Source organism: Podarcis cretensis, assembly GCF_951804945.1.
Source record: "Podarcis cretensis genome assembly, chromosome: 11".
Classification (NCBI taxonomy): Eukaryota; Metazoa; Chordata; class Lepidosauria; order Squamata; family Lacertidae; genus Podarcis; species Podarcis cretensis.
In genome coordinates, this window is record NC_137180.1 from 49,915,613 (window position 1) to 49,942,379 (window position 26,767).

General features: G+C 41.7%; 1 protein-coding gene and 1 long non-coding RNA gene across 3 annotated transcripts in view; one reads left to right on the forward strand and one right to left on the reverse strand.

Annotated features, from left to right (window-relative positions):
* TARS1 (threonyl-tRNA synthetase 1) overlaps positions 1-15 on the reverse strand; it is a 210,640-nt gene extending 210,625 nt beyond the window's left edge. Inside the window, exon 1 of the mRNA XM_079994832.1 lies at positions 1-15. The gene's annotated coding sequence lies outside the window, so the exon portion shown is untranslated.
* On the forward strand, positions 1-25,934 carry LOC307226418. Of its 2 annotated transcripts, none has more exons than XR_013843396.1 (4): positions 1-70; positions 2,362-2,619; positions 8,442-8,535; positions 25,661-25,934. It is a non-coding gene; the product is annotated as an uncharacterized lncRNA (long non-coding RNA). The 2 variants fall into 2 exon arrangements; XR_013843397.1 differs by lacking the exon at positions 25,661-25,934 and adding an exon at positions 14,552-16,445.
* The last annotated feature ends 833 nt before the right edge of the window (positions 25,935-26,767 follow it).

Genomic DNA, 26,767 nt, shown 5'->3' on the forward strand with positions numbered 1-26,767 from the left:
CTACACTAGCATCAAGATGAATACTGTATATTAACTGTTGTGTTGTGCTTGTTCTGCAAAAAGACAAAGGGTAAATCTTCAGAACTATTGGCCATTTTACCAATATTAATTAAATTAGCTAGATATAAAAGCACCCAAACAACTGTATATTGCTAGAATTTCACCACTGGACAGTTTTTAAACGGACTTGTACTGTTTTTACAATAGTATACCATCTCAGACTTTGAAACTGCCCTGTTGCTAGAGATGTTCGTTAAACAGTGGCAGTTGTACAAATATGGACTGAACTTTTCCAAACACCTCCTCCCAGCCATTTTAGAATTTCGTGTGCCAAATGTAACACTAAAATACACACATTAAAAAAACAACAGATGGTCATTAAAATCCTACACTGTTAAGCGGAGTATTTTCCATGCACGCAAAGAAAAGTCACGATAATCAGGGAAAGTATAATTCAGCATGAAATGTTATTTGAAACAGCTCTCATTGACCGAGAGCCACAACACATTACATAGCCCTGTCATGGAGATGCTGTCAAGAGGGGCCTTGCTATTGTGATGGATCTAGAACTGAACACCACCATCATGTTGCAAATCTGCAACCAACCACCAGCAGCTACAATGGGGAATGTGGTGTGGGTATATCATACAGGTGGTATTTCTAAATACTATGGTCTACTTGATGATCTGTCAGCCATCAGAGAATAATTTTCAGTCAGCTCTGAAGCCCAGGGCATCAAAAGTATTGATTTTTGCTGGAAAGAGTAAATCCTAATTAAATTGTGGGAAGGGAGGATGTGGTTGGCATTTCAATGATGATGCCATTTCAACACTGCCAAAAAACAACAACAAAAAACCCTACTATGTACGAAGAGCACCAATCCCACAATAAACACATGTCTGGATGCACCCCAAGGGAAACCCACCATCTGGAAAGGAATTGATAAAGTTTGGCAGGTTGGCATAAATAATGGCTGTTTAGTTGGACAAGCCAAAATGTGTAGTTCCCTGGTGTGCTCCTCCTTCTCCAAAACCAGTTCCCAAATTTTGTTGTTCCACCTGGCAGGTATCAGTGACAGAATGGCAGAGAAGTCCCCTCTCTGCTGCAGTGACTGGAATCAACTTTCATTCAGCTCCTCACCCCCATGAGTCTCCTCCATGGCTCTTCTCCATGGTTATTATATCAAGTGAATTATATCAAGTAAACTCTGCATCTTCTCTCTCCTGCCTGGCCCACCTCTATCTTCTCCAATCCTTTTTTTCCATTTAAGTTGTATCTATTTGATTTTGTATCATTCTTTGAAAATCACTTAGCAGAATTTTCTCCTTCATGAATGGGAACAATTTCTGAGGCAATATTTCTGAGGCAATATTTCAGTGATGCGAACACTAAAAGAAAGGTGTTTCTTTTATTTACTTAACAGAATTCACATACTGCTTAATCCACAGAAAACGTCTGTCATTTTTTTAAAAAAGCATTAAAAAAAGTTGGGTGCTAATTTACTGCACTAAACGCTTTTCATTTCAGTTGTGCTACACTACAACCTGTTTAAATAGCACTGTACTTTTCTTTTGCCTCTATATTACCATGTTATTATATTATTATTACTTATTTATTTAAACCCTGCCTTTTTTCCTGACAGGATTCAAGGCAGCTTGCAGGTAAAAGTAAGAACCGCTGAAAACACAGAAAATGGAGTAATTAAAAACAATTAAACATTTATAGAATTAAAACTATCTATCTAAATATGATTAAAATTAATAGCATACAAATAATCACAACGAAATGTTCTTGTCACCATAAAGAGAGCTCCTACTCTCTGTTCCCCTCAGACACATGGGGAATGGATAAAGAGAAGGGAGCTTCAGTTCTATAAACAAGTGCAGTTCCTCAGCCTGAAATCCTCTAAAACTGTAAAGCCTTGAGAAGAAGAGTCCTAACACTCTGGTTTATTAACATGAATATTATTATTATCATTATTTTTTATTTACCTATGCCCCACCTTTTTCTCTGACAGAACTCAAGGCGGTCTACATATAAAAATGAGAACCATTAAAAATCTAGAAACCCACACGCCCTACACCCAGAACTTTCTCAGAAAACTAATTTACGCAAGTCTGATGAAAAAGAGCAAGCTAAGGAAAGACAGATGTCACAAAGCTGAATTAAGACATACCAAAAGGAAGGAAGAAAAGGAGGGAAAGACGTCTGCTGCAGCAGGCCTGAGACTGAGAAACACATTGAATTAAGACATACCAAAAGAAAGAGGAGGGAAAGATGTCCGCTGCAGCAAGCCTGAGACTGAGGTGTTTCTTCACTCTTAGAAACACATTGAATTAAGACATACCAAAAAATAGAAAGAAAGAGGAGGGAAAGACGTCTGCTGCAGCAGGCCTGAGACTGAGGTGTTTCTTCACTCTTAGAAACACTGGGAAGTTGAATTCAGCAGTGCTGCTTTTCGTGATCCTTCGCCATCAAAGGAGCTTCTCTGTTTCCCTTGGAAGGAAAAAAACCAAACAAACCCCATACCCTGGTTCATAATCTGTGTCAGGAGCTGGGTTACCAACTGGCAGAGATGTTGGCTTTCCGTTTGATAGTTTTTCTCCAGCTTGGCATCAGGTATTTTGCTGAGTATACCACATACCTTCAGATCTGAGGAGGGTGATGTGGTGTAATTTTTTTGCACAGAGCCTTATAACCCACTTTGATCCTCTGACCAAAATTATCCTGGCTCCGTCCTCAAACTGATAAGAAACCATCCTACTTCACAAACTGAACAGTTAATAAGTCCAATAACTGACCCAGCCCTTTTTTAAAAATCACAGGTTTACAATCCAGTTCACAAAGCTTTGAGCGACTCCTGTCTAAAAATCAAGGCAAACCTCCCTCATACTTATTATTTATTTACTTCTAATTTTCTCCTCAGAATTTATTTAGTTATTACTAATTTATTCATTACTAATTTCTCCTCAGAATATGGAGGCTGGGCCTTGGGGAGCTGCTTCCTGGTTATCAAAAGCTTGCATTACAGAGGCCTAGCAGAAAACCCCACTCCCTGGATTGCAGGGTTGCCTCTGTACAGCTCCAATATGAACAATTTTTAAATCTCCAATTCAAGCAGAAAGTCAGGATTGTTCTTTTCCAACCTGCTGCTGTCACCTGTTCATACCTCATTGGTTGTGCAATGAGAGGCCTGGGGAAGGAATGGGGAGGAGGAGCCATGTTTTCTCTTTCCTGCAGTGTGTGCTTTTAAACGTCCTATTTTGATCTCAGCAACAAGGCTGCAACCCTGCTGCCTTGTTAACCCCGGAGCATTTATATCCATTTTTTGTTTAAGGGTCCTATTCCAATGTGAATTTGATAGTCCAGAAACAAGAGTCTGGAATGTTCCTTCAATTCACTTCAACTCACCCAGAACAGGCATTCATACATTTATCTGAATTCATACATCACAGTATGTAAAAGAGAAATAACAAAATTCAAGTTAAAAGTAGTGATGCATTTACAGTGGTACCTCGGGTTAAGTACTTAATTCGTTCCAGAGGTCTGTTCTTAACCTGAAACTGTTCTTAACCTGAAGCACCACTTTAGCTAATGGGGCCTCCTGCTGCCGCTGCGCCGCCAGAGCACAATTTCTGTTCTTAACCTGAAGCACTATTTCTGGGTTAGCGGAGTGTGTAACCTGAAGCGTATGTAACCTGAAGCATATGTAACCCGAGGTACCACTGTATATGACCAAAGAGATTTACCCTCAGGATATCAACCAAGTCATACTTCCTCCCTCTTTCCTAACTATGTTTTGGTGCCTCTTAATACCATTCCCCTTTGTTTAGCAAAGCTATACCTGCTGTTGCTTCCACTTTCCAGAGCAGACCTTTCCCCACGACGTGTCTTTGTTTTTTCTGCTCCCCTGTTCTCCTGCTCTGCAACCCAAACCCCTCCCTATAATCCTGGGCAGCTCCTTTTCCCTTTTCCTGTGGTCTTTTCCATTTAGAGACATGGGTTCCTTGCTACTTCGGCTGAGTACAAACTACGTATATGTTTAAAGTGCATTTAAAGGACAGGACCCACCTGCCCCCCCCAAAAAAAGTCAGAACTGTAGTTCACCCTTCACAGAACTACAATTCCCAACACCATTAACAAACCACAGTTCCCTGAATTCTTCGGGAGAAGTCAAGTGCTTTAAATGTATGGGGTGTACCTGGTTTCTCAACTCAGGCTCCACACAGGTGTAGTTAATGTAAGAGGTTTTATGAAACAGCATCTGCAGCAGTAGTTTGCCACATTTGTAAATTAATTCACTGTCCACATGACTGAGTAAACTGACTTGGCAGCATGGACAATACAAAAGTATCTGCTTATCTGCTTTCTGTGGATATTACTGCTGGTGGATTAAAGTGTTCCAAATACAGTACTATTGCAGTCAACAGTTATACATAATCAGCTTGGGAGGGGTTTTCCTTCTGCTAACTCTGCACCCTAAGATACCAAAGAGCAGCAGTGTTTTAAGGGAAAATACACAATGGAAAACCTAGATGGAAAAAACCTGACTCTTGGTCTACAGAGAAGTGTTAGATGTTGCCTCATTATATTTGAGGATAAGAGCCTACAGAAGTTTGGCAACTGTATGAAGAGATATGCAGCAGAGTCTCTCTAAATCTTTCTGAATGCGTAAATGACATGTAAAAGTGAGTTTTTATTGCACTTGGCACACTGCCTGAGGTCATAACACATTGCTTCCTTAGTAAATGTCTTTTCCCCCTAACCACAAAGATATACTTCAGACCTACCAAAAACCCCATAGGGAATAAGAACTGGGATTTCCCATTAAACAGACGGTGATCACTTCATAATGGATTGCTGGCAAGTTGCCAAGTCTACAGTATGACTTGCAAATGATTTCCCCAATAACTACCTTTTTCAGAAAAACAGAATCACTGTTTTGCTGTATGAAATGATTCACAATAACAGCAGCGGAATTAAAAGTAGAGTGTTCAGGGTACGAGGGCAAGCGATAAGAAGAAAGGCCAGTCATTGTTGGGGGAAAGCATACCAAAAGTTGGTGACTCACAAAGACCTGTTGTTTTTTCAGATGTTTGGAATCTCACATATGTGGAAGCAAGCTGCAATTGCTTGGGGCAGTGTTGCATGAACAGAACCATTTCCACTTGCACAGTGGGACTTCCCCCCTCCCCCCTGCACACTCACTACATCTGTTATGGGGTCCCCCCAACCCTCCAGAACACATCTGGGGACAGGCAAGCAGAGGAAAGGGGGGTGGAAGTCTTGTTGTGGAAGAAGAAGCAGGCCCATGGTTGGGGGGGGGGGGCAGCCAGGTTCACTTGCTCTGGACCTTGGAGGGCTAAGCCAGCCAAGGCACCGTACTGGGGACCAGCTACGTTTTTTAGTTTACAACTTCATTCTAACTCCACTCTGGCCCTCAGACAGGCTCGGCACAGGCCTGAACAAAATACTTTCTACTTACGCAATTATTTACTTGAATACTGCCCTTGGTCAGATTGGAAAGGTGCCTTATACATGTGTCAAAGTCTCTCTAGTAGCAAGGAAAATGCTCATAATTATTATCAGCAGGTAGTAATAGAAATAAGGCTTTCTCATTAGAAAGTCTTTCGCCAGAAGGGGAGAACATGCTGGCTCCACACACCATGTGGTTATGCATGGTGGTGATGGAAGCACATCAATCCTGAGGGTTTGCTCTCAGTGCATTGGCAATACCAAGCATATCATTTTAATGCTTCCTACAGGAATTAATATCCTTTACTTACATAGGAGTGAAGTGTACTTAAAGGAGATAACTTTGGGAGGGGGTTGGAACAGTTAAAACTCTACACTTGTTGGCTTCTGTTTTTCTGAGAGAAGGCAGCTTTCCCCTCTCCCCCTGGTCATGCTGAATACAGACCATTTACTTTGTCTTATATTGGACATGAGGGACGCGAGTGGCGCTGTGGGTTAAACCACAGAGCCTAGGGCTTGCCGATCAGAAAGTCGGCGGTTCGAATCCCCGCAACAGGGTGAGCTCCCATTGCTCAGTCCCTGCTCCTGCCAACCTAGCAGTTCAAAAGCACGTCAAAGTGCAAGTAGATAAATAGGTACCGCTCTGGCGGGAAGGTAAACGGTGTTTCCGTGCGCTGCTCTGGTTCGCCAGAAGCGGCTTAGTCATGCTGGCCACATGACCCGGAAGCTGCACGCCGGCTCCCTCGGCCAATAAAGCAAGATGAGCGCCACAACCCCAGAGTCGTCCACGACTGGACCTAATGGTCAGGGGTCCCTTTACCTTTATATTGGACATAATGGGAGCCACTGAAATTTGAACCTACTCTGACTAGCATCACCACACCCTTTCATCATCATAACTCCATTCCATTTGTTGGGCACTCTTGAGCATGCTCGATACAGTTCCTGCAGACCCTCTAAGTGTCCCTATTTTCCAGGGATGTCCCTGATGTAGAGAAGCTACCTCAGTTTCTGATTTGATCCTGGAATGTCCTGCTTTTCCTTAGGATGTCCCTATTTTCATTGGAGAAATGTTGGAGGGTATGGAGTTATCTGACCCCCGAGCTGTCTGAAAACAAACCTGTATAGGGAAGGTTTTTTAAACATTTAATGTTTCATTGTGTTTTTATATATGTTGGAAGCTGCCCAGAGTGGCTGGGGCAACCTAGTAAGATGTGTGGGGTATAAATAGTATAATTATCACTATGGAATGGGACGTCCCTATTTTCATCAGAGAAATGTTGGAGGGGATGTTTGTGTTCATTTGCTTTGAGACCTACACAATGAAACGTGAGATATATATTATTTTTATTATTATTAATTTTTGCAGAAAATTGTGCCCCAAGCTGCACAGGAATTACTGTCTAATCTTCAGTTCTTTCAGTTGCAAAACTGTTCTCTCAGCTGCCTTAAGTTTTCAAATGATCTTCACCCAATTAAGAAGATATAAAATGATGCCAAAAACTGCTAACAGAGAAATACATTTAAAGTCATTCACTTTTGTCAGCTTTTTTTAAAAAAAGACAAACATTTGTTCGCTTCTTTGCGGCTGAATAAATATATGAGCCACAGTGCGAGCAAGCTAAGAAAATCTAATACGTGTCTTTATAAGGTGTGAGTATGACATTGTAAACTGCCCTTCCTTTGCTGAAAATCTGTAATTGGATTTTTATGTGGCTTGTTATTAAAATGTTTAGTCTGAGTAAGATGAAGGAAGAAGTGACTCTTTGCATGATCTGAAATTAAGCCTGTAAAACATTTGGATCACATTTTCCCCTAGATGTATCTTGATACGGCCATGTTGTACTAAAGGGCAAGGGATGGAATGTTTTATTTCATATGATTTCTCTGCATTTAATTGACAGCAGATCAAAGTATGCTCTGACCGCACCCACCCCATTGTAAAGCATTGAGCATGAGAGGATATGAAAGTTGTGCCTGTGGTGCTAGAAGATTCTAATGACTAATTTACACATGCAAACCTTGATATGAAGTTGCATACTGATTATGACTAGTTTGTCAGTATTTGGGGGGAGGGAATCAGTCATATACCAGAAATTTAGGTTTGCACAATAGTTTAAAGATTGCTGTTGTCCAACCACAACAAATCCATGTTTTATTTAAAAAAATATTTATTGCTGTTAGGAAGGTGACAGGAAAATGCATAGGAAATGTGGGATGACTGAATGATTAATGGACTGAATAATTAATAGGAAGATCAGGGAATCAGAATTGTAGAGTTGGAAAGAACTACAATGGTCATCTAGTCCAACCCCTTGCAATGCAGGAATCTTGTACCCAGTGTGGGGCTCAAACCCACGACCGTGAGATTAAAAGTCTCATTGTTATGTACTGAAGTTCTCCCCCTGGGCCAGCAGGGGGATACTGTAGATAGTTCAGGTCCACATATGCAAATAAGGGATCGAAAGTGACCTTTAGTGACTGGATAGTTACAGAAAATGGTTACTGTTGCGTTCTAGTGGAGCTCTATATAAGCAGGCTGGCTGAACCCTTCAGTTCAGTTCTGTTCTGGCCTGTGAATAAACAAGAGCTGTTTTAGGAATCGCTGTGTCGTCTGATATGTTCACCCACAACCTAACTCTCATGTTCAGGTCCCAACTGAACAATCCCATTATAAACACCACATAAGAAAATCAGGATGAATGCTCATTGTTGCATAACATCCCCACAAACAAATCAGAATGAATGATCAGTAAAGACAGGATATAGCCTAACCCCCACATAAGTTTTGTAGAAGCAAATCAGATCAGCTAATGGAAACCACTATCATATGGTGAACATGCATGTGTGAACCCACCCCTATATTGGGATTTTCCTTCACTCTGTTGGTCTTGCTTAGATGTAGAATTATTTCTACCCGCAGTCTGTCTGATGTTCTTCTCTGATTTCCTCTTCTTCTCTTACAGCATGAGGCTTGGCAGTGTAAGACATCTGGCACTATCTGCTTGCTAGGACTGTGCTGTGCCTCCTTTCCTTTTGTTACCTGCTTGTGGCATACTGGTAAGGATTGTGTGAGTTAATCTTACTGTCTTGTAAAAATAGCAGACATTCCTGTGGTAAGCCAAGTGCTAGTATTTATTAACTAGCAGAGGAAAGAAGAGCTATATTATTCACAGGAACATGGGAAGCTGTCTTACACTAAATCAAATAATATATTCGTTCTTTTGTATAATTCGTAACCCATCTATCTACTTCACAGAGCTAACAATATTTATTTATTTATTTTATGCATTTCTATCCCACCTTTCAAAGCACCCCTGCATTTTAAAAAAAAATGTATAACACATTGAAAAGAAACAGTATAATGAAATATTATTCCAATACTAAAACTAGTAGCCTTAGGAAAAAAGGGGAAAAACTCAACACAACAAATTAGCCAACCTTCAATAAATATACAATTAAATTTTAAAAAGAGCAGTATAGCAGATAATTTAAACATCAAAATTTAGCTTAAAATACTGGTGTTAATAAAAAGCCTGCCAGAATAAAATTGTCTTCATTGGGAAGCCTGTTTGGGCTGAAGTATTGAGTAAGAGGGGATTGACTGCTAAACCATTCTAAGGAACATAGTGAAAAGCAGGGTCTAAATTCCTTAAATAAACAAATGAATAAAGTCCTGTAAAAATCCATTTAGATAAAAGTTGCTGAACCACAGGTCAACCACAGTCATCCTTAGAGAATATAAAGCTCTCTTAAACCTGGTGTCTAAAAGATAACAATGTTGGGGCCTTACGGATCTGCCTGGGACAGGTTGCACAGATGGATTGCCACCACTAACATGGCATTCTTCCTGGTGACCAACTGTCTAAGCTCTGAGGCAGGGATATCTGTAGAAGAGCTTCCCTTGGAGACCTACTAAAGCCTGAGGGACTTGATCATTGCTGTAAGGCAGAGTTGTGGAACCTATGGCCTTCCAGATGTTGTTGGACTACAGTTTGCATTTTCTCTGACCATGGTGGCTGGAGCGTCTAACAATATATGGAAGGCCACAGGTTCCCCATACCTATCACAAGACCTCTTCGCCAGGGCAAATTGTTTTGTTTCCAGGGTTATGCTGTTGCTAAGGGATTTATTTATTTTGCCAGAATTTTAACCTTTTTGCAATGTTATGGGCTATGCATTTAGAATGTTATTTTTATCCTAATCTTTTATAGTTGCTTGCACCCACCCTGAGCCTTCAGAATAGGGCAGGATATAAATGCAAATAAATAAATAAATCAAATAAACCCAGGCTCTTGTGCTGAGGCCGATTATCTGATGTTTGAAAGTACCTCTAAATACAATGACCACACACGTCTTTATTTACATAGTGCTGGTTATCCTTTATGGCTTCATATCCTGAATAGCTTTGAAACAGTCAGACTTAAAAGAAGCTGAATATTGGTTGGTTTGTGTGGAATGCTTTTGTGGTCCACCAGAATCCAAATCTGGCAGTTTTACGACATAATACTAGCTGTATCTGTCTAATCTGGCTTTTTGTGGGTCTGCAGCAATATCTGGGTGGTCATTTTAGCCCAAACAACATGATCAAATATTTTTCAGTGGTAAGGGATTCCATTTTTCCTTATGGGCATGTAAGCATCCAAGTTGCCTTCAGACATCCACTAAAAGCACATTCTCATCTGCCACAGTCAGCCTGATAACAACTGTGGTGTTGGTTTTTTAGATGGTGCATGGAGTGGATGAGTGAGTGGCAAAGCTGCCATCGATTGTTTTACCACCCAGTCAGACTTCAAGTTGCCACTGCTTTAAAATCTGAAAGCCAAGGGTGTTTCCAGACAGTTGTCATTTTCAAGGTGGGATTTTGTCACATACCAGCAAATTCAAATAAAGTTAATTACAGTGGTACCTCAGGTTAAGTACTTAATTCATTCTGGAGGTCCATTCTTAACCCTGAAACTGTTCTTAACCTGAAGCACCACTTTAGCTAATGGGGCCTCCTGCTGCTGCCGCGCCGCTGGAGCAAAGTTCTTAACCTGAAGCACTATTTCTGGGTTAGAGGAGTCTGTAACCTGAAGCATATGTAACCCGAGGTACCACTGTAACCACATTTCATAGAATCATAGAACTGGTAGAGTTGTGTCATGGATCAGCCAAACACAGAGGGCACAGCACAGGGTGCCAGAGCAGGCAGGGGATGCTGGGATGCCTCACAGGAGAAGGAGACTGGCACTGAGGGCGAGGATTAACCTGAAGAGGCTTGCTTGAGGAGCGGGGACTGACAGCAAGGGTGAAGAATGCCCTATGCTGAGTTGTCAGGATGAGGCAGATGTGGGAGACCCGGAAGAGGGCAGCAGCAGGGACTGGAGAGTGAGCACAGGACCGGTGGAAGAAATACTAGAGGGGCCTGTGAAACAACTGAAAAATTATTGATTGGAAAGTAAATATCATCTGTTTAAAGGCCCTAACTCTTCTTATATAGCCAGCAGCACAGCAGCTGGACACCCCCATAACACCTCCCCAAAAGCCAAGGTGTTTAGGAGTCAGAATTCGCTCCCTGCCCTGAGTGACTCTTCTAGCCTCCACTGACTTCCAATAGCTGCTTCAGCACATCTGATGGTGTGCTTAAAAGCACATTCAGGTCCTTAGAGTCTTGATTCTCTAAGGGCAACTATGAGCAAGGTGACATAATTTCCTGTAAATCACCAATGAATGCTTTAATAAAGTAACAAATCCTGGACCAAATATAGTCACTGCGGTTTTTTCCAGGCTCTTAAAACCCAAGGGTGTTTGAAAGATTCCAAATTAGGACATAAATATAATCTAGCAAATCAAAAAGCTCCTTTCAGATAACACACACAGGCACACCAAAAACCCCATCATCTTAAAAGTACTAGAAACATTTAAAACCACTGAATTGCTCTTTTGGGGAATGCAAGGGTTCGCCAACAGTTTTTGTACAATCAGTCTTTATTCCACAGTCAGGTGGTTCAGCATCTTTGAAATTTTGCTTGTTAGATCAGGTGTTCCACAGCTGTTTCCCCCACCAGTGACTCACAGCAGCAGTAAAAAGTCTGTTTCCACAAAGCACAATCTAACGCCACAGAAAGTTACATCTGCACCAGACCTCTCTCCTTAAAATTTACCACTGTTGCTACAACCAATTCTGCTCAATTGGGTGCATGATGACGTTTTTTTAAGGCTTCTGATTCTACCACTGGCCTGTTATACAAGCTTGAAAACAAGCAATGTAACCAGACATTGTTCCAAAATTGTCTTTAATTTGAGTCATGCCCCAACTTATTGAAATATTCTGGGGAAACTGATTGTCAGTAGGGCAGAAAACTCACAACTTTGGTCCATTGAGCAGCATATTTAGCTGCCAATACTAGGAAACAGCTGAGGAGATAGGGAGGAACTGGGCTTACGCATTTACCAGCTTCCACCACCACATGGCAAGTAAAGGGAGGGCAGATTCAGGGGTTGCAAGTAGGGATGTTGTATAATGATAATTTGGCAATGTTCTCCAGCAGGTTTCCATGGGGTTAATATATGCAGCTGTACTTGTTAGGTTTTGTGTGTGTATATTTTAAGGGACTGAACTTTTTGTGTTGTTCAGTATGCCACATTTTATCGGTGTGTGTTTCAGAGGAAAAAGAACCTCAGGCATAGCAGCATTTTCAAGCAGGAGGGCACATTGATCACGAGACAGCTTCCAGCTGCAAAATGTTTAGTGTTTTTCTGTATCTTATTCTTCTAGCGGAAAAAAGCACTTACATTGCAGGAAAAAAAGGTAGCTCAGCCTAGCCTTCCTAATAAATCAGTACAAGAATAGAGCACCGTGTTCCCATCATTATCAGTTAAAAGCAATAACACAGTGTGGAAAAACCATCCAGCACAGAGTCACAGAGTTTATCATGATTGCTTCCTGATGGGAAGCTGGTATAAACAAAACAGAGCCCAAGGCCAATCAGAGACTAGCCTGGACACTTGTTGCTGTAGGTATCAAAATAGGAAGTAAACAGCTTCAAAACAGTACTGAGAATCACTTCGAGGAAGTACTGTTTCCTTTTAGTGCACTCGCTAAATCTGCTTATCCCTTCTTTAGACTTTCCCCACCACCAGCTTATTGAAGCCTAGTAAATCTCCAGCAAATCCAGTTTTGTAAATGTAATTCCAAACCCCCTCCAACCATCTATTTCTTTAAATGTAAGTTCTCTCAGAGAACTAAGACTGGATCCACATCACAGCCCCTTATATTTGCAAGGCAGCACTGTTCTGAATGGTGTTTTGGTTTGGGGTTGGTGTTTTCAAACACATTGCTGCTCATGGAGCACATAATATGCCTGCATGCCACCGGAAACCACAACAAAAGTGGGAGGATCTACCCAATGTTCAAAATGTCTTCTTTTTAAAATCCTGGTCTGTGCATGTCTTTGCCCTCACCACGCAGACACTTTTCTCTCAGCCACTAAGTGTCAATATTTTCTAGTACTGTACAGGTATGATATAACTCAGAGAGAAATAATGAGGATTTTTAAAGAGTTTGTTCAAGCAGGCAACAATATAATAGCACAAAGCTTCTAATTAACTATTGCAACTGTCTGAAAGCAGAACATATCTTCCTTGATATCATATTGAATAGGACTAAAGAGTATCATACTGTTTACTGACATATACAGGAGACACATTCCTTACAGTGCAGGATGCAGACTTGTTCAGATCATTATCTGAACACCACAAATCATGATAAATTGATGCAGAACAAAAGTTTGCAGCTACACCAAGTCTTATTTGCTTTGCATTGTCTGGAAGAAATGAGGTTTACCTAATTGATGTGCTGATATAAAGTGTCCACATATGTCAAGATACTATGAAGAGTTAAAAGAACCGGCAGTGTCCAATTTTTAAAATAAATGATAAATAGATTTGAAGAGTCAGACCATGCCCATGAATAATAGAACATATATCTGTGGAAAGGGTAACAGGAGTTTGTTTTAAATCGAACACCAGTTCAGTGTCATTCATGAACAATAAATCTAATTATTTTGATGAGACACTAGTTTAAAGGTCTTTTTTGCAGATGCTTTATTCATAAATCTTAATGTAATCTGAAAAAAGGAGATGGCATCACAATAGACAAACTTTTCATGCAACAGCCTTTCGATTTATGGCTACATAAACCTCAAGAGTATGAAAAATCAAATGCTTTACATGTGACATTGCCATAGCATTTCTTAAAGGAAATTATTGTTGTGTTTATAGCTCTCAAGTCAAACAGAAAGGCAGGGAATGTATCACATTAAACATCTAAATTTGTGGGTGCAGTGTGACCTTACCTCAGCAGGGGTAGATAACTTTTTTTCTTACGCTGTACCAAACTCACTATGTCTTTTTTAATTGTTTATTAAAAATGTGTATACTACTATTTTTTAAACAAACAAACAAAGTTGTTTACAGCAATCATGTAAAAAAATTAAAATCAGAGATCAACTAACTTTAACAGAAAGATACTTATTTTAATTGCCTGCATAAGCTTTGCGGCATAGAAGGTTTTCAGCAGAATGGGCAGCTGATTTTGGACATCTTGAAAGGACTTAGACCTTGAAACTTATTGTTGTATTTTTAAACTGATTATGTTGTATTTTTTCTGTTAGGCAGGGGGAGATTTTCTGTCTCGGGTACCAAAATAACATGGCTGGCCTAGGGTATCTGGATACTACTATGTGCCCTGACTTGTCTTGGGCCAGACACAGCTGTAGTTCTTTCTTAGCCTAGCTATTTAAGATTATTCTAGGTGGAGATCACAATTTTTAAATGAGATTATTTTGCCTTGTCAATTTCACTGAATATTTCATGTGAATACATCCCCACATGCACTCCCCCCCCCCATGTTCTCTAAACAAACATCAGATGGAGCAATTGCTCTAGGATTTTGACGATTCAGATTGCTAGAATCCAACTAAATGGGACCAATCTGAGTTTTGAAGGGAAGGAAACACAACAGGGCAAGACCCAAGTTTCTTCCACCACCGCCCCCTTATTTTAAATAATCACTACCATTTTTGTCTGCTAGTTTCAACCACTGAATGGAAGCAACAAAAGCCTTGGTCAAGGTTCAAGAACAACTCAAAGTAGCCTGTTGTGACATGTTTCAAAATGGAAGAATCCACCCTTTGTCTGTATTGAAAATACAAAGACAGTATTTGCTTTTGTTCCACTGCTCCAGCCGCATTTGCCAATAACATTAAAAAAAACCCAAATGAGAGACAGGAATCTTTTACGGACAAAGACTGTGTATATGTGTGTATCCTTTTTCTACTCCGAGAGACGTCATAACAATTTTATGATGCGGCTAAAGAGAATCCCTGGCTTGTTTTGGTTAGGATACAGAAATTCCTTGCATAACACAGTGATTAACCAACTTGGCGAAGAATTACTCAACACAAACCCTGACCCACATGTGTGAGAAATAAGCATTCCATGCCACCTAAGCAATATTAATTGTTTTCTTTTCCATAACGGACAGCATTAAACCCTTAAAATTTCCAAATTAAAGTACTTTACACACAAAAGAGGTTGCATGCCCATGCAACTTGTTTTTGTTTAAAAGGAGACAATGCAAAGTATGCAACTTAATTTCTAAGTCTTAAATGTACTTGTTTTCAAGTTTTCAATTTGTTGTACAGTGAGGCTCTGTTCAAGGCCCTTCTTTGGTGAAGTAAAATCTGTTTGGTACACAACATGGGGCATTCTTAGTTGTGGCCCTGCTGTGCACCATCATCAGGATGAAAGAAAACATTGTAAGTCTCTTATTTAGGCTGGATTTCAAATATTGGTAGTTTTTATAGTAGTGATTTTTAAAAAATATTTATGATTTTCTTTGAATTGGATTCTGACAACGATGAGCTGAAAGAAGCTGACAAAATACAACTTGCTTGCTGCTTCCTCCACACTCCAGTCCCTTGAAAAGCAATTCACAAAAGGTGCTTCTCTGATTTTGGAGAATTGACCCTCCCTAAGAAGCCTCCATGCCCCCTCCCATGCCATTTCAGTGGGCATCTGGAACAGTTTTTCAGAAGTGACCCTGAGCTTTCATTTAAAAACTAAACTAAACTCTAGCCCTTCTAGAAAGAAAGTTATGAAGCATAAAGTTTTGGGGAGATATCCTTCTAATTGCAGCCTGGACATTTCTGTCTGTTGGCCAATGAAAGAAGTTGGAGGTGTGATTGAGAAGTGGTATGCTGCATTCCACCCATGGCTACACTGTTTCACCAGGCACTAAATAGGTTCCAGCGAACCACTTTAGTATTAATTAGATGAGGGATGGGGACCCTGTGGCCCTGCAGATGTTGCTGGACTCCAGCTCCTATCATGCCAATGGTCAGGGCTGTGAGTCATCTGGAGAGCCAGAGGGTCCCAATCCCTGAACTAGATTGTGCATCAACTTATAAGTGAGTAAATTCACTGCTTCTACCACCCCTTTCTTTCTCTCCCTCTTTTTGCTGAAGCAGTATAGTGGTTGGTTACTCAGAGAAACCCTTGCTGGAAACCAAAGAGAAAAGTAAATGAGGCTTGGCAACTGGAGGGTGCAATTTCATGCTTGAGCTCCGGAGCTCTGCTCTGTGCAACTAGCTGTACAGCTTTACTGTGTGTCTCCTGGGCTCTCTTGAGAGGTAGTCAGGGCTGAATAACCACCTTTCTTTCTGACTTTTTCAAGTTGGCCCATTTGTTTTTGCTCCTGAAGTGTTCAGGAAGGGATGTTCTGCTCCATTTGTTACAAACTAGGTGAAAAGAAAAGTCAGGTAGAGGAGCTTTAGAAACGGAAAACATCTCTTTGTAGACAAGAGAATGCCTCTTCACATTCCTGAAACTATTGTTCTTCTCTGTGGGTTTTGCTTATGTTTAAATTTTCCATGTGATGTCACCAGATGCTGAAGAGGCCAATTAAAAATTAATTGTGGATCTAGCTTCTTCTAGTGTGGTGTGATGGTTAAGTGTTGAGCTTGGACCTGGGAAACGCAGCTAAGAAGCTCACTGGGTGGCCTTGGGCAAATCACTGGGTTTCTCTCTCTCAGCTGAAGCTACTTCACATTCATCAGGCTCAAATGCCACCCTGAACTTCTTGGAGGAACGTGGTGTGGAAACACAAATGTAATAAATAAATAGCATGTGCTCAGCTAGGAGGCCCAGCTTGGTGGTTGCTTTTGTTGACAGATGTCTACAGTCAGGGCTACACACTCTGTGTAAAGGGGAAGGAAATATCCAGCAACTTCAATCTTAAGCAAAGCTGAAGTCTGCCACCTGCAGAAACTGGAAAAAAATGGACATCATTTGTTTATTCTGCACAATTTATTCTAATGGTGAGGAGAGGCTAGGAGAACGTAGAGAAAGCCTTGATCTGGAATGTCACCAGCCATCAACCAAACACTTTCAAATTCATCTACATAATCAGAAGTTATGCCCCTCCCCTGCAGCTACACCTGGAAAACACTTTCATAATTATATGGAGTGATATAAGTTTTACTCAGAGTAGAGACTGTTAGTTTCAATGCATCTTCCCTGAGTAAAACATAGTTCAAATATCACCCCTTGTATTTGGAACTGGTATGTTTAAAAGAAAGATATCCCTTGAACCATAACTGCAACATTTATTTGTTTGCTTGCTTCTTTGTTTGAGTGATTTTATTAGCCACTGTTGCAACCAACATACCAAAACACTTAGCTAGAAGATACAAGGGCAGAGCAATCTTAATGAGAACGGAGGGGAGGTTGTTCCTTGGCAGAGAAACCATCATTTCTAATCGCTGCCAGCTTGCGCCAGCCACGATAAAAAGATAGCAGCAACTTGTTCCTTTTTTCCTGCAGGGGATGGGTGCTTCCTAATTTTCCTCCCATCAACTTCAATGAGCGGGAAATTAACCATGCCAGCTCCAAGAATATATTTTTTCAGTTGGTGTGAGAGCTTATGATGGGAACAGGAGGGCTTTGGATCCTTCCAATCCAAGATCTATGTGATCCACAGTAGGATGGACTCCCTTGGGAGGCTGTGGACTCTCCTTCCCTGGAGGTTTTTAAGCAGAGGTTGGATGGCCACTTGCCATAAATAGATGCTTTAGTTGATATTCCTGCATTGCAGGGGGTTGAATGGTGTCCCGTGGGGTCCCTTCCAACTTATATGATCCCACCATATCCCCACCATCTCCCTTTTTTAGCCCCTATCACCGTGGCAGCTCCAGTGGCAGAAGAGTAATGAGAACTCTTATTATTTACCTTATTATTATCATCATCATTATTAAATACATTTTTATACCGCCGCCATCCATAGATGTTCACAGGCCAGTTCACAACATAAAAATTCTACAGCTGTAGTGATGAGGCCTCTGACCACAGAAAGGGAGCCCCATGGCATCTCACAGACCCTCCACCGCCTTTTCAAGGAGTATAAGATTGCTTCATAAAATACTATAAAATGAATTATTAAAATATGTTTATAGGTTTCTATTCACCATCTGTTGAAGCTGGAACAGTCAAGCCATGACAGATACCACAGCTGGAAATGTTCATTTTTAAAAACAAAATGACGATAGTCTTTCACTTTTCTTTTTCAATTATAATTCATCCTGCATCGGTGATAAACTGATAAGAAAACAAATTTCCTTTAAGTTTCTGAGTAATAATCTCAAACTCATGGTCTTCATTTCACTCTAAAGCTATTGCCTTGGGCGAAAGGAATAGCTGAGAAAGATGAGCAGGAAAGCTCTCCAAACAAGCACTGATTAAAACAAAAATTAAAAAGAAAGTATTATAGCAACTGGTGCCATCTAGCTGCCATGTAAGCAACTGGTTATATTTAAGCAGAGAAAGATTGTGACAGAAATATAGTAAAAGTCTTCTTAGATGCAGAAATGCATATTGTAATATGCTAAGGAGGTTTGTAGTAAAGATGGCCATGGTACAGACTCTGCAAGTAAGCAGCTGCGATGCCATGATGCCATGATGAAAGACTGAAGCTCCAAATAACAGAATGTTCACAAACGGGCCATCTTCTTTGACAGAAGTGAACAGCCAGTTTGGCTAGGCAAAGACAGGATGTAGAGAGTGGAGGAGCTGTGTTGACATGTAGGTAGTATGGACAGGTTAAGACTTAGAAAGTTGTCAAGGCCAAGAATCATTGGAACATTGACAAGGCCAAGAATCGGTGTGTTGATTGAAGTAATGGAACCAAGTAGGTAATAGGTTTGAAGAACGATGGACCTGAGTGAAGGTGATGGGGATGTCTACCAGAATGGGACAAAGAAACATGTAAGACTCTGTGCCATTGACTGAATGGAAGTACACATGCAAGCCTGGAGACAGTGAGCGAGGAAACTACGAGCGATTACATTTGCATGGTTCAGACCCTGAATTATGTCTTGTGTGACCTATGCTGTTAGCACAGTACTCAGACTAGGCAATTATAAGGAGAAGGTGAGAATGCCAAAGTATTATATTACAAATTCACAACTAAAAGGTCCACATTGGCAAAGCTGGAATTTACAAGGGGCCAAAAAAACAGGGAGAAATTAGGCTGGCTGCTGGGAACAATTATGCAGGCTCTATTCTTTCACGCGGGCGGCGCTGTGGGTAGAAGCCTCAGCGCCTAGGGCTTGCCAATCGAAAGGTCGGCGGTTCGAATCCCCGCGGTGGGGTGTGCTCCCGTTGCTTGGTCCCAGCACCTGCCAACCTAGCAGTTCAAAAGCACCCCGGGTGCAAGTAGATAAAATAGGGACCGCTTACTGGTGGGAAGGTAAACAGCGTTTCCGTGTGCTGCGCTGGCTCGCCAGATGCAGCTTTGTCACGCTGGCCACGTGACCTGGAAGTGTCTCCGGACAGTGCTGGCCCCCGGCCTCTTGAGTGAGATGGGCGCACAACCCTAGAGTCTGTCAAGACTGGCCCGTACGGGCAGGGGTACCTTTACCTTTACTATTCTTTCACTAGGATGCGGGTGGCGCTGTGGTCTAAACCACAGAGCCTAGGGCTTTCCGATCAGAAGGTTGGCTGTTCGAATCCCCGTGGCGGGGTGAGCTCCTGTTGCTCAGTCACTGCTCCTACCAACCTAGCAGTTCAAAAGCATGTCAAAGTGCAAGTAGATAAATAGGTACCGCTCTGGCGGGAAGGTAAACGGCGTTTCCATGCGCTGCTTTGGTTCGCCAGAAGCGGTTTAGTCATGCTGGCCACATGACCCGGAAGCTGTCTGCAGACAAACACAGGCTCCCTCAGCCTATAGAGCGAGATGAGCGACGCAACCCCAGAGTCGTCCGCAGCTGGACCTAATGGTCGGGGGTACCTTTACCTTTACCTTTATTACTTTCACTAGTTGATCTCAGTGTCATCTTTAGTCGTTTTTTCATCCTGTTCATGTGTTCTAAGCCCAACATGTCAACAACAGTGTGGCGGCTTTTCTTTTCTGATCTTGTTCAGATGTCTTTGAAGCCCACCACCATACAGTATATGCAGCACATGTTTATAGCACAGCACAGCATTTACCAGTAACTCCCAGGTGGACAATGTGGCTCAGCAGAGTGGGCGGAAAATTAGCATAGGAATGTCTGAAAATTCCAGGCATTGCTGACATTCATATCTGTCTCCATACCTAACACCAGAATGCAGACTGGCCAAGGCATGGCTTAGAAATGTGTCAGAAAACAGAGAGATGTGAGAAGAAGCCCTGTTAAAAGTGTTTGACTTTTGGCTCATCCAGAAGGGTCAGGGTTGGGATTCCCAGAGTAGAGATCAGTAACACTGTTTTGGATTTAGCATATATATTAAGTAAAAGTTCTCAATGAATGCATTGTTTTGTATGCTTCCCCAAGCAGTGAGAAATGCTTTTCAGGGTCACTTTTCTTTGGAGAGAGCACTGGACACAGGCTGCAAGTCTAATATGTCTACTCAGAAGTAAATCCCACTGAATTCAGTGTGAGTTATTCCCAAATAAGTGGGGTTAAGATTACAGCCCCATTTATGATTTTGTATTTTGTGTACTGTAGTTATTGTATGTCACCTCAACTACACTTAAGTGAATAAAAGTGAGAAATAGATTATTTTAATCACTAAGAAGTAAACAGATATTGGTAATTACAGGCCACTATCAGGGCTGAGCCACAATGTCTCAGAAAATAGTATTTGGATAAATTATCTGGTAATTTCCTTGTTAAGGCTCCCTGCCCCACCAAACTGTTGCATGGAGAAGGGGGGGCATTTTTCAGTGAGCCCTAGCCACAATGGAGCACAACATTAAATGTACTTAACCCCATTCGCATCAGTAGCCTTAAGAGCACCCTTAGCTCTGTACTAGATTGTGATCCAGAGCATTCTGTAATATCTGTTTATGTATAAAGATATAAGTAGAACACAGTAGAGAATGGAGAGAAATTCAGTTCAGTTCATATTTAAAGGTGAACCTAATCTGCATCTTCGAAAACAATATGTGAATTGAAACACAGCCATACTTCTCTGAATTTTGCAGTGTGGTTCCCCAGCGAAGTTGTTGGTCTCATCCTTCTGTTTTGAGAGACAGTGGAGTATGCCTCTGGGGGGGTGAAGTCAAAGTACTACATCAGCAACACCAAAGTGACTTCCCTGGGGTGAAAGCCTGGGCAGTGTGTATGGTGATCCTGGGCTGCCCAGATGGCAGACTCGCCTCTCCGCCTTACTGATGTAGTCCAAAGAAAAGCAGAACAATACATTTGGCACCAGCTTGGTTTCAGGAGTTGCCCCAACCATCTTGGGGACTCCACTCTGAATTTGTGTAGGGTTTACTTCTTAGCCTTTTCTTCTCTCAAAGATATCCCACAAGGTAGCGGAGGTTAATGTGTACAAAACTACATATACTAAAGTGTTTATAAAAATGCATATATTGTTGAAAATAACATTTAAAATGCATCCTATTGCGAAAATATGCATATTATTAAAAATTGCAATATAAACATGTGCAATTTTAGGAGAAATTCGCTGACAAATTTTCTTGAAGGCTTATTTTAAAAATGCTCACTGATATAGAAACATCACAAACTAAACTTAATAATGGGAAAATGAGAAACCAGAGAGAAACCAAAATTGACATACTCAGCCATCCTTAGAAAGTAGGCAGGCATACATGCAGGTAGGTCTAGCTCCAAAGAAGCATCAGTGCTAAAGCCACAGCAGTTCGCCTGAAGCCCTAAACCACTTCTGTTAGCTAGCTCCAAAAACTCCCTTTCATTTCTATGTATACAGAAGACATATGGCAGTTACACGTAGGTTGCTGTACTCCTCTCTGGAGCTTAAACTCTCCTGAGTGCCAACTTTTCTGTTGCTTATAGAATTAATCACCCTAATTTTGACAGGGTTGCTGACTCACTCTTAACTCCTTGTTCTTTCCTTGAATATAATATGCAATGAAGTTTGTTCAGGGATTGTTATTGCAGAATAATGTACTCATGTAAGCCTATTCTATGCAACTCAGGTTGAAAGCTCAGCCAACTTATTATGCTTACTGCAGAGCTCTAGGCAAATATCTTCCTCCTGTTGCCCCCTGAGCCATGGGGGTGGGTGGATATCATTAGCGAGGGGAGGTCAGCTTGGCCCAGCCATTGTCCAAAGGACAAATAGGGACTGGGACCTTGATTCTCCTCTGCAGCATTGGCCTCTACTCTTTGGTTGCAGGAGCAAAAGCAAACGCAATAGTAACAGCCACTAGCCAGATGAAAAATACATCTGGGGAAGGACTGGCCCTACCATTTGGCAGAGTGAGATAGCCAGTGAGGGAGTGGAAGCTAGGTGGGTGGAGTGGCAACAGCTTCCTGATCATTCCACCTCTGTTGGAGGGCAGAATTGTGTGTGTCGCGCACCTGTGCCCCCTAAACTAACCTGCTACCCTCAGGTGTAGCAGATGTTCCCCACCAGTCATCAGTGTCAAAGTAACAAATACCCTCCAACATTCCAGTGATCAAAATTGGGTTGCTCGTTTTTTGGTCCCAAGCTTTTGCGGGAGCTAGCTTGAGGGTTGCATGAGAGCATAAAACGAAGAAATGAGTGTCTTTTGGTCTGGTGCTTGGGATGAGCAAGTGGATGAGAAAACCACGGCTTTCCAGGATCCAATGAGAAGCTGGGATAGCTTCTGTGATTCCAGGATGCCCCACTCAAATTGGGACAATTGAGGGGTATGCAACTCTCATTCAATATGTGAAATGGGGATGCAGGCAGCTTCACTTCAGGCAGTGAGATATCTTGAGTCAGCCCTGTGGAGGAGATGGCACACCCTCCCAGGAAAGTCCCAGTCTTTAGTTATTTTTTAATAACATGTAATATTGTAAAAAAAATTGCATATTGCTCAGAATCTCTGCCATGGAGCAGGATAGGAATGAAATGTAATACATAATAAGAGGTAGGAATATATTGAACCCACAGGGCTTGAAACAGGAATGGAGCAAGGACCTAAATAAATGGTAGCGGAGATAAAGAATAAAAGGCTTCAACCCAGAAAAGACCATGCTTAATTAAAAGAGAGAGAGAGAAAACACCAACCGGGTGGCAACCTTATTTGTTCAGTAGAAATAGCTGCAGAGAAGCAATAAATGGCTTTACTTCCTTCCTTGTGGCAGAGTCAGAAATGGATTTCAAAGCTTGGGGTGGGGGAATGTCAGAGTGCAGGAAGTGACAGAAAGCAAGTTATAACAAGTTGCACACACCACAGTCTGGACTCTGGGTTCACTTTGGGCATTCAAAGCCTGACTGGTGCTTCTCCAAAACTTACTTGAAGTAGCCAAACCTCCTGGATTTATAAAACTGGGCAGAATATTTTATGGGAGCAGGATTCCACATTACTCGCATTTCCTTTCCTTATTAGCAGACGACCACAAGGCAATCCTGTCTTAGATGCCGCCGCATCTGAGGCCTGGGCAGTGGAAAGGTATCATTAGTGCAGACACAGGTAGCACTTGAATCATTAAGGCTTCGATCCAAAGTACATTTGGGTTGGCAGCAAGAGCCACGAGAATCAATAGGAGACACTTCCAAGTCTGTATGTTTATTGTGGAGTTCCATAGTTCCAATGGGACTATAATATCTCAATAAAGCTGGTAATATCTCCAGAACTATAGGACTATAGGTCACGAAACATGGTAGGATGATGGTTCATTTTTGTAAAGAGTTTAGGCTTACAACTCTCAAATATTACTCATAGTTACAGGTAGGTAGCCGTTTTGGTCTGCCATAGTCAAAACAAAATAAAAAAAATTCCTTCCAGTAGCACCCTAGAATCTCTATAGTGCTATTGGAAAGAAATATTACTCAGTTGGCTTAGTACATTAATATCCCACCTTTCTTCCATGGAATTCAAGATGGCATCCATCAGTTTTCCAGGTACAGTGGTACCTCGGGTTACAGACTCCGCTAACCCAGAAATAGTGCTTTAGGTTAAGAACTTTGCTTCAGGATGAGAACAGAAATTGTGCTACGACGGCGCGGCGGCAGCAGGAGGCCCCATTAGCTAAAGTGGTGCTTCAGGTTAAGAACAATTTCAGGTTAAGAACGGACCTCCTGAACGAATTAAGTAATTAACCCAAAGTACCACTGTATTTTCCCATAGTGAGGAGCCTTAGTCCTCTTTTGCTTTAACAAACCTATCAGAAACTGAAAATGTGCCCTGATTACATTCTCTGGCCAGTGTACAGGAAGCTCTGATTGGCTGCTTTCCCCGTAGCTACCATATGATTGATGGCCTTGTAATCAGACCCTAAAATTAAAACATACCCATATAAGAGATAATGTGGGCTACCAGCTGAACAAGCATGGCACTGAAGGAACATTTCATTTCATTTGCCAGGAACCTCTTGTCTCCTGCATCCTTGTGCATCTTTTAATTAATAATGGAGATTTCAAGTTAGTGGCCTAAGACAGAATTAAGTATTAACTATTTTTAGTGTTGCTTGGACAATCCATTTGGCAGCAAAGAACATCTTCAGATGAGTCACTGCCTTTGCTGCTATTCCCTTTAAATAAATTATTCAGTTTTACATATTCATAAAGCCTAAGCCAACAATTATTCCTTAAAAGGGTATCCTCAAGTGACTTCCATGTGGGTTCAAAGCTATTTAGAGATAAGAGGAGAGAGAGAGAGAGAGAGAGAGAGAGAGAGAGAGAGAGAAGCTCAGCCTGCATTCCAAGCCACTCTCCCCTGGTTTCAAAGGGCAATTTTTCTTTTTGAAGTGTAGGATATGCAGTTGGCTATCTATTCTTGTCAAGTTTCATATTAAATGCTTTCTCTGCGGTGGGTGGATTGTCCAGGTTTGCCCTTTGGAAATGGCTCACATCAGCCTAATGTGTTTTTCATTGGTTTTTGTTACCAAGAAGCTGTTTCACATCACTACTGTTTAAAATTGCACTGGCATTTTCATTGCAGCCTCTTCTTCAGATCGCTGTCAACAAGACTAAAGGTGTTTCCCACTGTGCCATGAAGCATCTATTAAACTTTGTTCTGAGAGAGAGATTCCAACAACACTAATCAGCTAAAGAATGGGTCTATCAGGGATGAATAGTGACATTTTTTCTCCTGTGGTTGCCGCCCATTACCACACAGGCTTCAAGGGAACACTGCAACATATGTTCCTAGAAGTGTACTCAAGAAAAGACTACTTCTCTCTCTCTTTAAAGTCTGCACAAAAAGAAAATTAACTAGGGGTGGCTCCAAGCTCAGATTAAATAGGAATACTGTCTCTGTCCTGAGATGACTCCCAAGAAGCCTGAAGAGGCTCTGGATATCTCTACATAGTAAATGACCTTGGCTGGCATTCCATACTAAACTAGAAACTACCTCCTTCTTTATCTTCCAACAATAGTTGGAACCAGAGCAAATGGCCCACAAAACCATCTAATTCAAGTTTCTCCTCTAATTTAAGTTTGTCCCGATCCTCTTCCCCAATGAGTATTACAAGGGCAACACTGAGACTAAGGAGGAATATTATTATTTGCTGCTCACTAGATTAACTGTAATAAGGCAGGCAGGCAGGTAGAAGCTGGTTGAAGCTTCTAACAGCAGACACCACTGATCAGAAAGTGGTAAGATAGAACCGTCATTTCTGTCTTTCGTATCTTTTATGATGCTTCTGAACAAATGCATGCAAACAACACAGACAACCACTTTTAACCTGTGCTATTTTTCTAGAAAACAGAGGTGCCAGAACACACCATGAACAGCTCCCTTGTTCTCTTGGAATGGCAATGGCGCCCTCCTGAGAGGTGCTGGAACTGAGTTCCAGCGAGTTCCAGCCGAAAAAGCCCTACTTTTAACTCTCCTAAAAACTATTGTCTGTTTCCAACCAAGCAAGAAGGAAAATATTTGCTTAGTCTAATATCTGTGCAAGACCTGTCTGGGGCCTCCAAATTTGGATGCTTGGCATTCCTTTCAAACTGTAAGAAACAATTAGGATTATTGGTATTTCAGGGCCCCACATTACTTTGTTGGGTATCCTGCTGGCTTTTTATAGAGGTGGAGAAAATAAACATATTTCCCCACTGTTTCCTCCATTCCCATACAACAAGCATCTCAAATCATTAATGTAATGGGATGTGGGGTTGCTTGCGCGTAAGTCGCAAACTGCTCCAAGCTGAGTAGTTTGGTCAAACTTTTCCCCGGCTGGACAGCCCTTCCTCCGTGGCTGTCTCAATCACTGGCAGAATCCGTCAGTGGGCGTTTCCTGAACTTTTTCCAACATAAAAGCTCTTTGACACCAAGTCGACGCCTCGCCTCCCTGCGCGGAAGCTTTCTGCGCAGAGTGGGCGTCCCAAGCGGAGGCTCTGTGCTCTCCCCGCTGGTCTCGCTGGAACAGTCTCGGAGCTAGCGTAACGCCTATCTCCTTCCCCAGCAGAAGTGAGCTCTCTCTCCCTACTGGGTCCTTCTCCTGCATCGCTGCTGCGCCTTACCTCCTCTCCTGTCTCCGATGGCAGTTCCCTGACAATTAACAAATGTGTGAGTCTCAAATCCTTTTCTAGGAATCACCTAGTTGCCAGTGACCCTCAGATACTATCAGTTTGGCAAGGAAGAATGATAATACAACAAATGGTGCAAAGGTGTACGAGCTTTTATATCGCACTTCAGACATTTGGCCAATTCAAATATCCATATTCAGCACTTTTCAGGGAAGCCTGCTTGGTTAATTCCCTTCTAATGTTCAAAATGGTTGTCAGTTTACACACACACACACACACACACACACACACACACTATTTGGGGCTTATTTGTTCCTCTTTTTTTAACAATGTGTATCCCACC